Source organism: Equus quagga, chromosome 7, assembly GCF_021613505.1.
Source record: "Equus quagga isolate Etosha38 chromosome 7, UCLA_HA_Equagga_1.0, whole genome shotgun sequence".
NCBI classification, from domain to species: Eukaryota; Metazoa; Chordata; class Mammalia; order Perissodactyla; family Equidae; genus Equus; species Equus quagga.
Genome location: NC_060273.1, coordinates 119,991,893 through 120,004,360, shown reverse-complemented (window position 1 = coordinate 120,004,360; position 12,468 = coordinate 119,991,893). Strand labels below are relative to the sequence as shown.

Sequence of the window (12,468 nt, the reverse complement as noted above, 5' to 3'; positions counted from 1 at the left end):
CTCTTTGTTATGCTGTTTAACTCACTTTTCTCATTTTAACCTTTAAAGGTACTTTACACTTCTGTTAAATTTGTCTCTCCACTGTTTTTCCTACGGATACCGTGCTTAATTTTTGGCTTTTGGGTTGTTTCTTTCTCATGTTCATGCCCTGGCCTATTTTCCTCCTTTCTGGGCCCTCTGTCCAAGCCCACTGCTACTAACCCATAGCTCAAATCCCTTCTCAGATGCACTTTTTCCCTGAAGCATTTCAATGTCTCAAAACAGTTGCGATTGCTCCTTCATTTGAATTCTTCAAATATATAGTTGACATTATCACTGTTAATTATCGCACACCTTTTATAAGAGTTACTCTTATACGTCTCTTATTTTTCCCAGTAAGCTGTAAATTTCTTAAGGTCTGGGACTGTTTTATTCAACCTGGAGGGCTTGGAATAGTACCCTGGATAGTAATTGATCTGTGTAGATACAGATTACATAACTGCGTGTTTAGTTACATATGTGTTTTTACATACTTGATTTAAGTAGATGAAAGAATTAGAGTCACATCAAAAAGAAAATGGGCCACATCTTACTTTATGATAGAAGTGGTAACAACTGGTTACTTGGCTTTCTTTTTCTAACTATTAAAAGCAGTCCCCAAACTACAGTGTAAATGGTAGGGTTTTTTTTACCCAAAGGTTACAAAGCTTGAACACATGATCCAGAAGCCAAAAAGAGTAATTAAGTCACTTCCTGCAGTGACATGTTTTAAAGGGAGTGATTTTCTATCTGTTATATCTACCCGAAGAGTAATATTAAGGATTTTTTCTACCTACGACTTTGTCTCATGATAAATTGTATTGGAAACTTTTGTGTGCTCCTTCTCTAAAATAGCATACCAACTTCAACATTTCCTTAGATGGCATGCTGATCACTTAAAAACATTACTTACAAATTATTTGCCAAGTTATTTTTGTAAGCCAGAGTTTCTACTGAGGGAAATCACTTTCGATGTTTGGCCGACTTGGGCCTCCAACAAATAGTGCTTGTCAATAAATATTAAACAATCATATGAATATGGAGTTAAAAATCTGAATTGTACCTATGCCATCGGATTTATTATCCTCTTCTCACAATGCCTGGGATATGGAGGCTAAAAGGTCTGTTGCAAATCCTGTATTATTCATTAAGAAACATCCACTGAGGACCATGGCTTGAAACTTTTGCAACTGTTGAGGACTTCCACAATAAAGCAGATTTCTTCAGTGTGCCATTTTATCAGAAAAGAAAAATGCTGATAAAACTTTAATGTTGCCCTCAAAGATATCATGTTCCTCTTGTGTGGGTTTTAGATATAAAATATAGAATCTGAGATATTGCTTTAGGAAATTTGGAATGTATTTTGTTTTCATTGACTAGTTCAAGAACAAGAGATTAAATAATTAACCTGAAAAAGCCACATTCCAAGGGCTGGATTTTTTTCAGGATAACTTGGGCTGTGGCAGAGCTGATGGACATTTCTTAGCTCTCATTTGGCTGTGTTTCAGAGACCTAACCACATGTGGTCAGGGATTCAGAAGTGGATGGACTGTCTTCTTGCTTTTATCATCAATGTACTGTGACCTTAGTGGTCATTTAACCAATAATGTTTCTGTTTGTGTTTAATGATTATGGAATGTGAGAGCACAGTGGTTAGGAGCATGGACTTGGAGCCAGGCTGCCTGGTTTGAATCATTGCTCTGCCACCTACTAGTTCCGTAACCTGGAGCAAGTTGTTTAGCCTTTCTGAATTCATTTCCTCACCTAGAAAATTGGTATAATAGTAATACCTCCCTCTGAAAGTCATTGTGAAGATTGAATGAGTTAATATTTTTAAAGCACTTATAACATTACCTGGCATGGAGTCAGCAGTATCAGATATGTTAGTTATTACTTTTTTTGGAACTTCAGTGCCAAACACAGTGGCTGGTGCTCAAAGGTAAGCACTTAATAAATTCTCGACAGCTAATGATACTTTGATTCAACTAGAAATTGTCAAAAGGAATCAACTGTGGTGGGTTAAATGATTTTCAACTTACTATACTCCTGAATCTAGTTCATTTTGTCTTACTCTGTGGTCTGGGTGAACATTAGCGCAGCTTAGAATTGCTCTAACCTGGGTCTCTTCCTGTGAATCTTCTCCGATTGTGCTAAAAACAAAACTCCTGAACTTAAGAATTCAGTTTGCTTTTCAGAGGGATGGTGAATATGATGCATTTCCAAATGCCTGAGTAACTTAAAACATAGAGACAATCTGGGCTCCTACGATTTTCTCAAGAATGGGGGTAGGGGTTACCCAGGCTTCGTTCTGAGGCTCTGTTGCCACTGCTAGTGTAAGTGGAACCCCAGGGGAACTTCCAGCTCTGACTCATCCTAACCTGAATTCACTGGATACAGTTAGAACTTGCTAGGTTGGAGAATGAAGCCAGTCAAATCCTTCCTTGACTCACTCCTCTTGGCTCCCTCTAAAAGCAGTGCATTGTCTTCTCTGGTGTCCACTCTCACCGTTGGTCTTTTCTTTTTTCTTTTTTTTTTCCTTTCCCAAAGTAGAACTTGAACCATATTAGAAAAGCTGACCATCTAGCTACTGCTTTTCTGCGAGGGCTGATGCTCTTAGCTGAGGTTGGTTGTCTAAGTAACAGAGCTCGATCTCCTATGCACATTACTGAGTAATAGTTTCTGGGAGACTGTGGAAAGTATGCAATATTGGCATAATAGATCAAGACTTTCATCAACATAAAAGGAAAGGAATTACAAGGTACTTGCTGACAGGGAACTGTAGCTTGAGAGGGCACTCAGGGGGCAGATACACTAAAAGCATTTTGGCACGGTGAAGTGTATTTCCTGGACAGATGTGTTTCATTCGTGATGGAAGGGCCTCACACTTCTCACGAGTTCTAACATGCCAGTTACAAGTAAGCTGAAGCCACGTTGTGTCAGATACTGTTATCACAGGAAGTTCAATGTTGTCACCCCCTTAAGGTGACATTACTTCAAGAAAGCCAGACCAGAGTTGTCTTCTGAGAAAAAGGCAGTGATTCCATTTTTATTTAGTGTTTTTTCCTCTTATCTTGGCAGTCAGATCAGGTTAAAAGTAATGATGTTTGGTTTGGTGTGTATGCCCATACGATCCTGGCCATTTTAGCAAACCACTTCATTTTGTCTTTTCCAATTCCTCCTGATAGATTCCAAGTAGCATGAGTATTATTGACATTCAGAGGGGCTAGCTTACAAAAGTGTTGCTTAGAAAGAATGGAGATATTATTTTTATTTTCTGAGAGAGAAAAAGAAAGAATCTTTAATAAGATAATTATTAACATGTTAATGGAATCACAAAATATAACTTTTTTGTTGCTGTGTATGAGAAAATCTGGGAGGGTGAAGTTATTTTCCTCCAATTTTCACACGGCTTGCAATTTTTCAGCTCTTCCTAACGCCCGTTATTTTCTTTAGAGCTGAATAAGTAGATTCAGAGTTGTCCTTACCCTAGAGAGCCCCTTTTCATCATAAAGTCTAATAAGAAGGCCCCAGACATAACTACAGTGTCCCAGACTGCCCTTTACACTAGACGAAAGGTAAAACGAGCCGATCAAGTAACAAACTGCAAATTGATGCAGGCAGTGAGAACAGAGGACTGGTTTTCTGCCCTGTAACGTCTGCATAAAAGCAGAGAATATGGTTAAAAACATTGGCGGCAGCCAGTTACCGGAATAGCTAGCACTTCCAGGAACAAATGCATTCCTAATGAATTTGTGGACACTGCATTTACCGCAACAACAGCAGGTTTTCTCACACATGCACTCCGCAGCACCCGCCTGCCCAGGGTTTATTGACCTTCTGCAAACACTGATGGACGAGCGGGCTGCCAGAGAGTGAGAGGCAGAGAGCCATCCAAAACATCTTGGAAAGGCCTCTGAGAGAATTTTTTAGTGTTTAGAAGACATACTATTCTTCTCTCAGCCAAAAGTCATTTTTTTCCTTAAAGAATTCAAAGAGTGAAAAAAAAAATGACTTTCTAATGACATAGTCACGCAATCCTTTCCAAGACCCACAATACCTGCAGAGATTTTGTTTCATTCTATGGCGGCTCAAGTGTCTTGATTGTAATATAAACATACATTCCGACTGACTGAGAAATGCTTTTTTTTTCTTTTTGCTGCTCATTTACACGGTTTTGTAATCTTCCTGTGTATTAAACAGTAAGTCTAGCATGAAGAAGTATCTTTCCACAGGACACAACCTTACTTAAACACGAAATAGCTTGGACTTTGGAGCTGATTGGCGAGAGAACACAGGTTTTTTCACATCTGGCTCCAACCAGAGGAAACCAAAGTCATCAAAGAATGTTTTAATCACCTCAAAGTCACTGGCAGACTCACCATTGGTTACTAATGACAACAAGTTAATATAATCTGATGAATATAGGACTTCAAGTTTCATGATGGACGGAGGATTCTTTACGAATCAAAAGAATTCTTTTCCTGAGAAGCGTTTTACATTTTTACACAAAGTAGCTAATGTTAAAAAATCTTAGGACAAGTTAATCAAACGTTACTATCTTGTTCTCCTTTATACAAGAACTTACCTCCCTAGAAAATATCTTGCTAACAGGAGAATTTAGTTTTTCTGGCGAAATACTATAACTAAATCTGAGATTCATTCACCTCCCCTTTTAGGCTTTGAAATTAAAGTAACAGAGCTCTGCAGCCAACGTCAGTTCTATTTGTGAACAATAAAAGCCAATGGTGATATTAGTTGCTGGGCTCCAGGTAATTTACTCATAGCTGTCATCACCATCGTATTCTCTGCCCCACCCTAAACCAAACACAGATAGAGACAATGGGGCCAGAACAAATTGCAATCAAACATTCAATCCTCAAGCAGCTGTTCTGTATATAGATCTGAAGTGAATAAATTATACAACTGCCACAAATGCACATTTATCATTTCATTTTACCAGTGATGTACTGACTCAGCTGAAGACCGTATCCAGTAAAGCCCAGTTTTACTGTCCAGCTCCAGACATCAAATTTCTGCTGCTCTGCTTGCTGGTGGTTGGTACTCTAATGATTGAATAAATGGCTCTATCTTCAAAAGATTGGGTTGACTCTCTGATTGGAAACTGCTTTCCAACAGCAGTTAACAGTGGCTGCCCAGCTGAAATCAGAAGAGTTGAAACAGGCCTTTATGACAGCCTCCAGGGAAGAAGTTATCTGTCAGACAATCAAGACTTGAAAGCATCTAAAATCCTAGATCTGTAAATAACTAAAGGCACTAATCACCATCTGTTCACCCCAAATATCACCAGTTCTTGTGTAATTGGTTTCTCTTCCTTTCACCCTATCAACTTATTGGTCCATTTCTCTACTTAGTAGCGTGCAAACCAATGGCAATCAAGGCGAGTGAAAGAATATGAAAGTCAAACGTGAGACTTCTTAATAACAGATCAAATGAAAAGAAAGACATACCTGACTGGAAAATTGTGTAGATGAGATTTTGAGACGATGCATTTCAAGGATAGGAGATACCTGAGAAGCATAGGATGCCTTGGAAGATTTCCCCTTTCTAATATATTCCATTAACTTTCAAGTCGCCTCTTTCCATAAGTTTTCATCCCAGTAATTCCTCTTGTCTCTGGTTACTGCTCCATTTGGGAAGCACTTCTCAGCATGGAAGCAGTGGGTCCAGTTTGTGTTGTGTTAATTTATACTTATTTACGTTTCTTTAAAATTAGCCTATTGGCAAAATTACTAAGTAGCCAAATTTTGTTGTGAGATATTTTTTTTCTGTAATATCTGCTTGGCTGAAAAGATGGTTGGGATCAGATTACACACAGCTTTGAATGGAGATATAGAATATTTGGACTTTATAATCTGCCAGGAAGAGATTTTATAAAATACTTCTACCTGGGCCCCACACCCAAGTTTCTGATTCTACTCATCTGTAGTGAGGGCTGAACATTGGTCTTAAAAAAAATAATCTCTTCACATATATTGATCAGGGTCCCAGAAAAATGATTCAAATGAAAAGACTTTAATGAAGGGACAATTTGCAAAAGTATGAGCAAGGTTAATGCATCAAACGCAGAGTTAAGGAGAAGGGGACAGAAATGAGTAACATCTGGGATCCATTTGGCCTCCTGGCAGGAGCTGTAGTCACAGAGGGGCAAAACTAAAAACCACTCTAGAGACGTGATTCCCAAATAGAAAAAGACAAAGGAAAAAATGCTCTGATCTCTCTTCTCCTGTCCACTTGTCTCCTGTTAATGCCTCCCACTGGCTGAATCCTGGGAGAAACCAGTGGGCAGGGGAACTCAGGTGGTGCACTGGGTGGGGGTTATGCTCCTGGGGCTCAGGATGGGGTAGAGAAGGATGAAGAGTGTATGGGAGTAGGCAAACGGAAAATAAATGGTATAGCAGGTAAGTCTTCTGTACAGCCAAGTGTGGGAATTGCTGCTGTAGATAGTAGGAGGACCAGGAAGCTCACAGGCTCACATAATCTCAGATTCACATACATGGTAGAGTGGACTTTGAGACTGACTAGTCCAACACCTTCATTGTCATGTGTGAAACTGAGGCCAGAGAGTGATACTATACACCCAGTGTCACACTGTTAAGAAGCTTGAGATTCAGGGCTAGAAGGTCTGCAAGTTATCAAACACACAAGTGGTATGATGAAAATGATATTTAAGGAAAATCCATTTGGCAACAATGTACAGAATATCTTTAAAGAGAAAGAAATTAGAGGCAAAGACAGAAGTTTGGAAAGCATCGGTAAGAGTTTAACAGTGAGATTTTAGAATTCTAAACAAAAGCAATGGAAATTGGAATGGAAAGGAGGATACATATTCTAGAAAGTGTACAAAGAAAAATTTATAGACTTTTGTAATCACGGTGCAGTTGAAAAAGGCGAATGAAAAAGAATTTGGAGTCATGTTTGATAATTCTAGTACAGAAAAATAGGAGAGAAATGGTAATAGTAATAAAATAAGGACAGCAGGAGGAGTTATTTCTGTAGGGGAGAGTTCAGTTTCAGGTTGGCTGAGTTAACCCAATATGTGAGTTGAATAGTCCATTGTCAGTTGGTGATATGGGAACTGGAGTATGTGGTTTAACTACAGTATGCAGTAAACATGTCTCCAGTCTTAAGATATTTGTAGTTATTGAAATACCTAGAGTTCAACTCTTATTCATGTTGTACTGTGCTCATTTATCAGGCATGGAAGATCCTAGAGCCGTTTTAATACATTTATTTATTAGGGAAAAAATGGAGGCCTTTCCTAATCTCTTTCATCCCTAGCTTATAGGACTGAATGTCTTATGTGTCCTTCCATAAGTTTCAAGAATATTTTTTCTGAATTTGATATTAATACACCTGTAGTTTCCCACCAAAAATCCAAATAGTAAATTTGCCTATTTCAGATTATGATAAATATACATTAGATTTTACTCCTTTCTTTCTTGTCTTTTGTTGCATGCCAACAGGCGATGATGCCATACAAAAATATTAAGAACTTGACTAACGTTAAGAGACATAAAGGATGTACACTTAATACAGGCTGAGTTCTTCTTATCTAGATAAAGGGCCTTCCAAGTAAACGTGGTAATTATAAACATTCTTAGATTCCTTGGAAAATGTACTATCAAGGCAGAAATAGTTTTTATCACTTGGTCTGGATATATCAATTTATTTTGCTATCTGTCCTCCCAGCCAAATAGGCTTATTTGTTTATATTTTGTCTAGTATCCCTGATACTAGATTCAAAGCAAATGAAAGTAAATTATTTTTCAAAACTAGGCAGTCCTTTTGGACCCAGAGAACTCCACCTACTACTAAGTTCTATGTTTGCCCTGTAACTCCTCCCCTGAGATTTCATGTGGTGACCCTTTAATAAGGATATTATTCCGAAAAAGAAGTAACGTTTTCAAAAGATATTTTCTAAATATGGTAGTACTCTATATGTCTCTTCTTATTCCACCACCCACTTATACTGCAAAGAAAAAAAAGGTGGAAAACTAAATTTTAAAATTCCAGCTTTAGCAAAATTCTGAATTTTAAGTAAATCATCCAACAATTTTTTAAAAGCTATTCCAGTATAGAATAATGAAAACACTGATGGATAAATTAAGGGAATTCATTTCAGATAAATCTTAAGTGGTGCAAGAATATTTTCTTTGTGCTGATAAGTATATTTATTTGAAATTGATAGATAAGTCTCCAATAAGTAAGTTTCTTTAAAGGATTACCAACAAGTACTTCTTTCTTCCACTATGAAAATAGTCATATTCTTTCTCAGACCTTTTTTTTTTAAATCTCAGTAAAACCAGTGATAAATTGCACAGATGTATTAACTCATTCTGCTTTTTAAGTAGTATGATTTACTTTGCATGCTTTGCTCAATTATAGTCAACTACAGTTTCTTTGTTATAGTTAAAGTCAACATTAACCTCTCAAGGCACATACTTCCTTTCAAATTTAGCAGAAATGCTGAACATATCAGGTTCTAAATTCTTAGGATCTCAGTTCAACCTCTACTGGGTCCATACTTTGTTACTGAAAGACTATTGCTGGCATTTGCAACCCATATACCGTCTTGGAATCATGGTAATCAACTCTGAAATGTCATGAATTGAAGATCGACTTTATTTTCGGAGGGAATACTATTATGAGTTTTTTAGAGGCTCTGAGAACTAAGGGAAAAATAATCTACATTACGCTAATTCAAATTTTACTGTCAACTACATTACTTTGAGACTTTACTCTCAGTTTCACACCTGTCCTATTCCCAGATGAAGCTGACTTCTGAAGAAATGCACAAATTTTCTGGTCTTCCCACTTCTCAAGGGGTAGATCATAAACAAAATAAGGCAGTGTGAGTTTTCTATTGCCCACTTCTAAAGGTTTCCACAGACTCTTGGAATGAAACACTTTAAGTCTCAGTGTTTATTCTTGCTTCATGATATTTATATTTGCATAATGCTATAAATATAAATTCAAATGCATTTTTAAGCAAGCTGATGAATAATACCGCCCAAACCTTTACATTTTAATTTTTAGAAGTAAGATGTCATAGTCTAAGGTGTAAAATCCAAATGTAGTTTGTAGGAGGAAAGAAATGAAAATGAGTGAGGAATTTTTTTTTCACAATGGAAAGTCCAAATGACCAAGTTGCTGACCAGCTGTGTCTCTGTTTGTAGGTTTTACTCACAATGCAAGAAATGCATGTCCATTCAGTGTTTTTTGATAATTACATACTCAGCGGTTCATCAATCATAGGGCGATTACCCTGTGGGTCATTATCAATGTGGCTAAGAGTCCTGAACCAGTTTCAGCTTCCAGTTAGCATATTGTTTTGAAGGTCTGTCTTCCACATACTTAATTCCTAACTGTTGAGCTGGGAGCTAGTGAAAGTCTGGGAGTGATGGGTGAGGGAAAAGTGGGAACAAGAACAATTTACATGATTTATCATTACTTTTCCAGTCCCGGTGATGATTTTGCTATGATCTATCTACATGTTTGCCATACCTCTACCCCTAACCCTGCCCAATTTTTGCAAAACTTCTTCCTTTTATGACATGTGTTTGAGATAGTTGCTCTCGTGTGAAGACCATTGACTGTGTTACACTGGGGCTGAAAACCTTGTAGTCATTATCACTGGTATGATTCTCCATACAGAATAAGCTTCTATAACAGAGAGACAAAATATATAGTGCCTTAAAGAAGGTAGATGTGTATTTCTCTCTCTCATATAACTCTGAGGAGAAAATGGTCAGTGTAGGAAGCCAGGATCCAAGCTGGTGGGTTTACATTGCTTTCTGTATTATGTGGCTTCTATCTCTGGGTCCAAGAAAATTTCCTTTTCTTGTCTTTTAGCCAACCAATGGGAGAAGAAAAAGAGAAAAAGAGGTGACCAAGACAAATCATCCTCAAGGATAAGACCTGAAAGTTGTTCATATTTCTGCTCATATCCTACTGGAAACAACTTAGTTATAAGATGCAAGTAGTTGGAAGTGATGCTAGGTAATACAGAAAATAGCTGAATGACCATGTGGGGAAGGTCAATTACAAAGGGAAAGAACAGCAGAATGGATAATATGAGATATTAGCAACCTCTAATACAACAACCATATCCTAACAAATTGAGCTAAGCCAATATACATAATATAATAGCATAATAGAGTATATACTACAGAAGACTATTAGGTAAAATAATTGAATAAAAAGATCAGATGAAGTTCCATTGAGAAAATATTGTCCTTTCATATTTGCGCCAGACATCATAATTTTTCTTGGTACATAGCCTTAGGGAACTAAAACATTTGTGCAATAGTCAACATTTACCAAGTATATCAGAGATACATGTCTAAACCATATTGAACATGTGTCCTAAATTTCTAGTTTTCCAGATGAAGAAGGAAAAGTTTTGTCTGTTGTCTGGGTATTTTCTTATTTGGAATTTCCAGAAAATTTGCACAACATATTTTAATATCTCAATGTTCGGTTATATCATTTATTATGTCTTAACAATCTTTCCACTGTGATGGGTCCATATAATACAGGTTGTCATCTGTTGACAAATTCAGTAGAAACTCTTTACTGTATTTAAGAATGAATGGTCCATGAAAAGTCCCTCTAAGTAATAACCAGTGAAGTATCAGTGAAAAGTCTATTGTGAGCTGGAATGGAGTAGAATAGTTCATGGTTCTTCATCTATCCAGCTGTTCATTGATCAGGGGTAAGGGGAGTGTGATATTAAAGGAATAAGCAGATGGAAGGATAGCTTTAAAGAAAAGAGGAATGATTTTAAGCAATGCAAAACAAGAGCACGTGCATGCAGTCTCCCACTCCCGCCATAGTGCATCCCCCAAACTGCACGTCTATTCCTGTCATCCCACTAAGGCCCTTTGAAGGCTCTCCATCATTTTCAGAACAGAATATAATGTCCTTAGCTCACCAGAGAAGGCCCTTTGTAATCTAGCCTTTGCTAGCTATTTAGTCTTACTTGCAGCAGCTTCCAACTATGTCCCCTCCAACAAAATAAAATGATTTCTCGTTCCATGGATGTACCCTCCAGTTTCTCATCTTTAGGCCTTGAATAACATCTTCTCTACCTTATCCACCTGGCTTTCTTCAGCTTCATCTTCAAGATTCAGTTTAGATTTCATTTAAAACAAACAAACAAAAAAACTTTCCTTGGGTAATTTTCTACACCCAACACCAGGGTTAAATGCTCCCCCTCTGAGCACCAAGTATATCTTGTTCATATCTCTATGATACCACTATAACACTATATCATATGGCATCACTCTGTATTACACTGTATGCTACATGTCAGTCTACTCTAGTCTGTATGGTCCTTGATAGGGTATTTTTTTTTTTAAACTATGTGTTTTTGTCTCCATCTTCCTCACACCTGGAACATTTATAAAACATAATAGGTACTCTCAGGGCTTGTTCAAAACAATCAGTTGGTATAGTAAGGATAGAAAAGTGTGGTGATATTTTTAAGATCTGTAAGCATTTTTCCTAGATTTAAACAAATGTATTAAACACTTTCTTCATCAACTAGTGGTACCAAAGAGATATACCGGAGAGTTTCAAGTCCCAGGAACCCCAGATAAGTTGTATATCCACCTTACAAAGCAGCCACCATATTTACCTATTTGAATAATTCTATATTTTATATGAAACCCCCCAAAAAAGGACAGGAAGAAAAATAATCTGTTACTACTCATTAAATGAATTAAATTTCATTCATATTTAAATGAAAAATGTTGAAATGTCAACTGAGATTGAAAGAAAAATGATTCCCTTGGTACAAATTCCTAGAAGGCATTAGAACTGAGTTTTGGATCATGTAGCAAGCCAATGAATCAATTACATATCAATGCAAGTGACTGTAAGGTCTTCTTTCACGCTCTGTGATTGTACTTGGAAAAAAGCCATATTAGCAACACATTATCTAATCATAAAAATTAAAGATCTTGATCAAGTTCTTTTACAAGGAAATTATCATGTATTTTCTGTTTAGAAAAACTGTATGTAAACACTGAAGCCCTATTTGGAATAATATTTAGTATACAGTTTCCCTGCTACTCTACAAAATAATTTATACACTCCCCCCCGCCCCCCCCCCCCCCCCCCCCCGAAATTCACTGTAATTGGATTTGGCCAGTTTGAAATATTTTTGCCTCTAAGGATTTTTTTTTTTTTTTTTTACCTTTTCACTCTCTAATTCCGCCTAGAGTAAAATATGTTTCTTATTAGGGTGAACCAAGATCACCAGGTCATCGAAATAAAACTGTTGAATCAATTGGTTTGAGTGAAATTTCTACCGTTTAATTATTTTCTTTCTTCAATTCTGTTTATTTGGTAGAACAACTACTTTGTTATGTTACTAGAATTTACTTAAATGCTCAACTGATTTGATGTTACCAGACAGGGACAAAG

At 37.1% G+C, this 12,468-nt stretch overlaps 1 long non-coding RNA gene across 1 annotated transcript in view; it reads left to right on the top strand.

Moving 5' to 3' along the window:
- Nucleotides 1–10,699, top strand: part of LOC124241542 (uncharacterized) — a 37,041-nt gene extending 26,342 nt beyond the window's left edge. The window contains exon 4 of the long non-coding RNA XR_006889241.1: nucleotides 9,892–10,699. This is a non-coding gene — a long non-coding RNA (uncharacterized LOC124241542). The remainder of the gene's footprint in view (nucleotides 1–9,891) is intronic.
- Nucleotides 10,700–12,468: the final 1,769 nt, after the last annotated feature.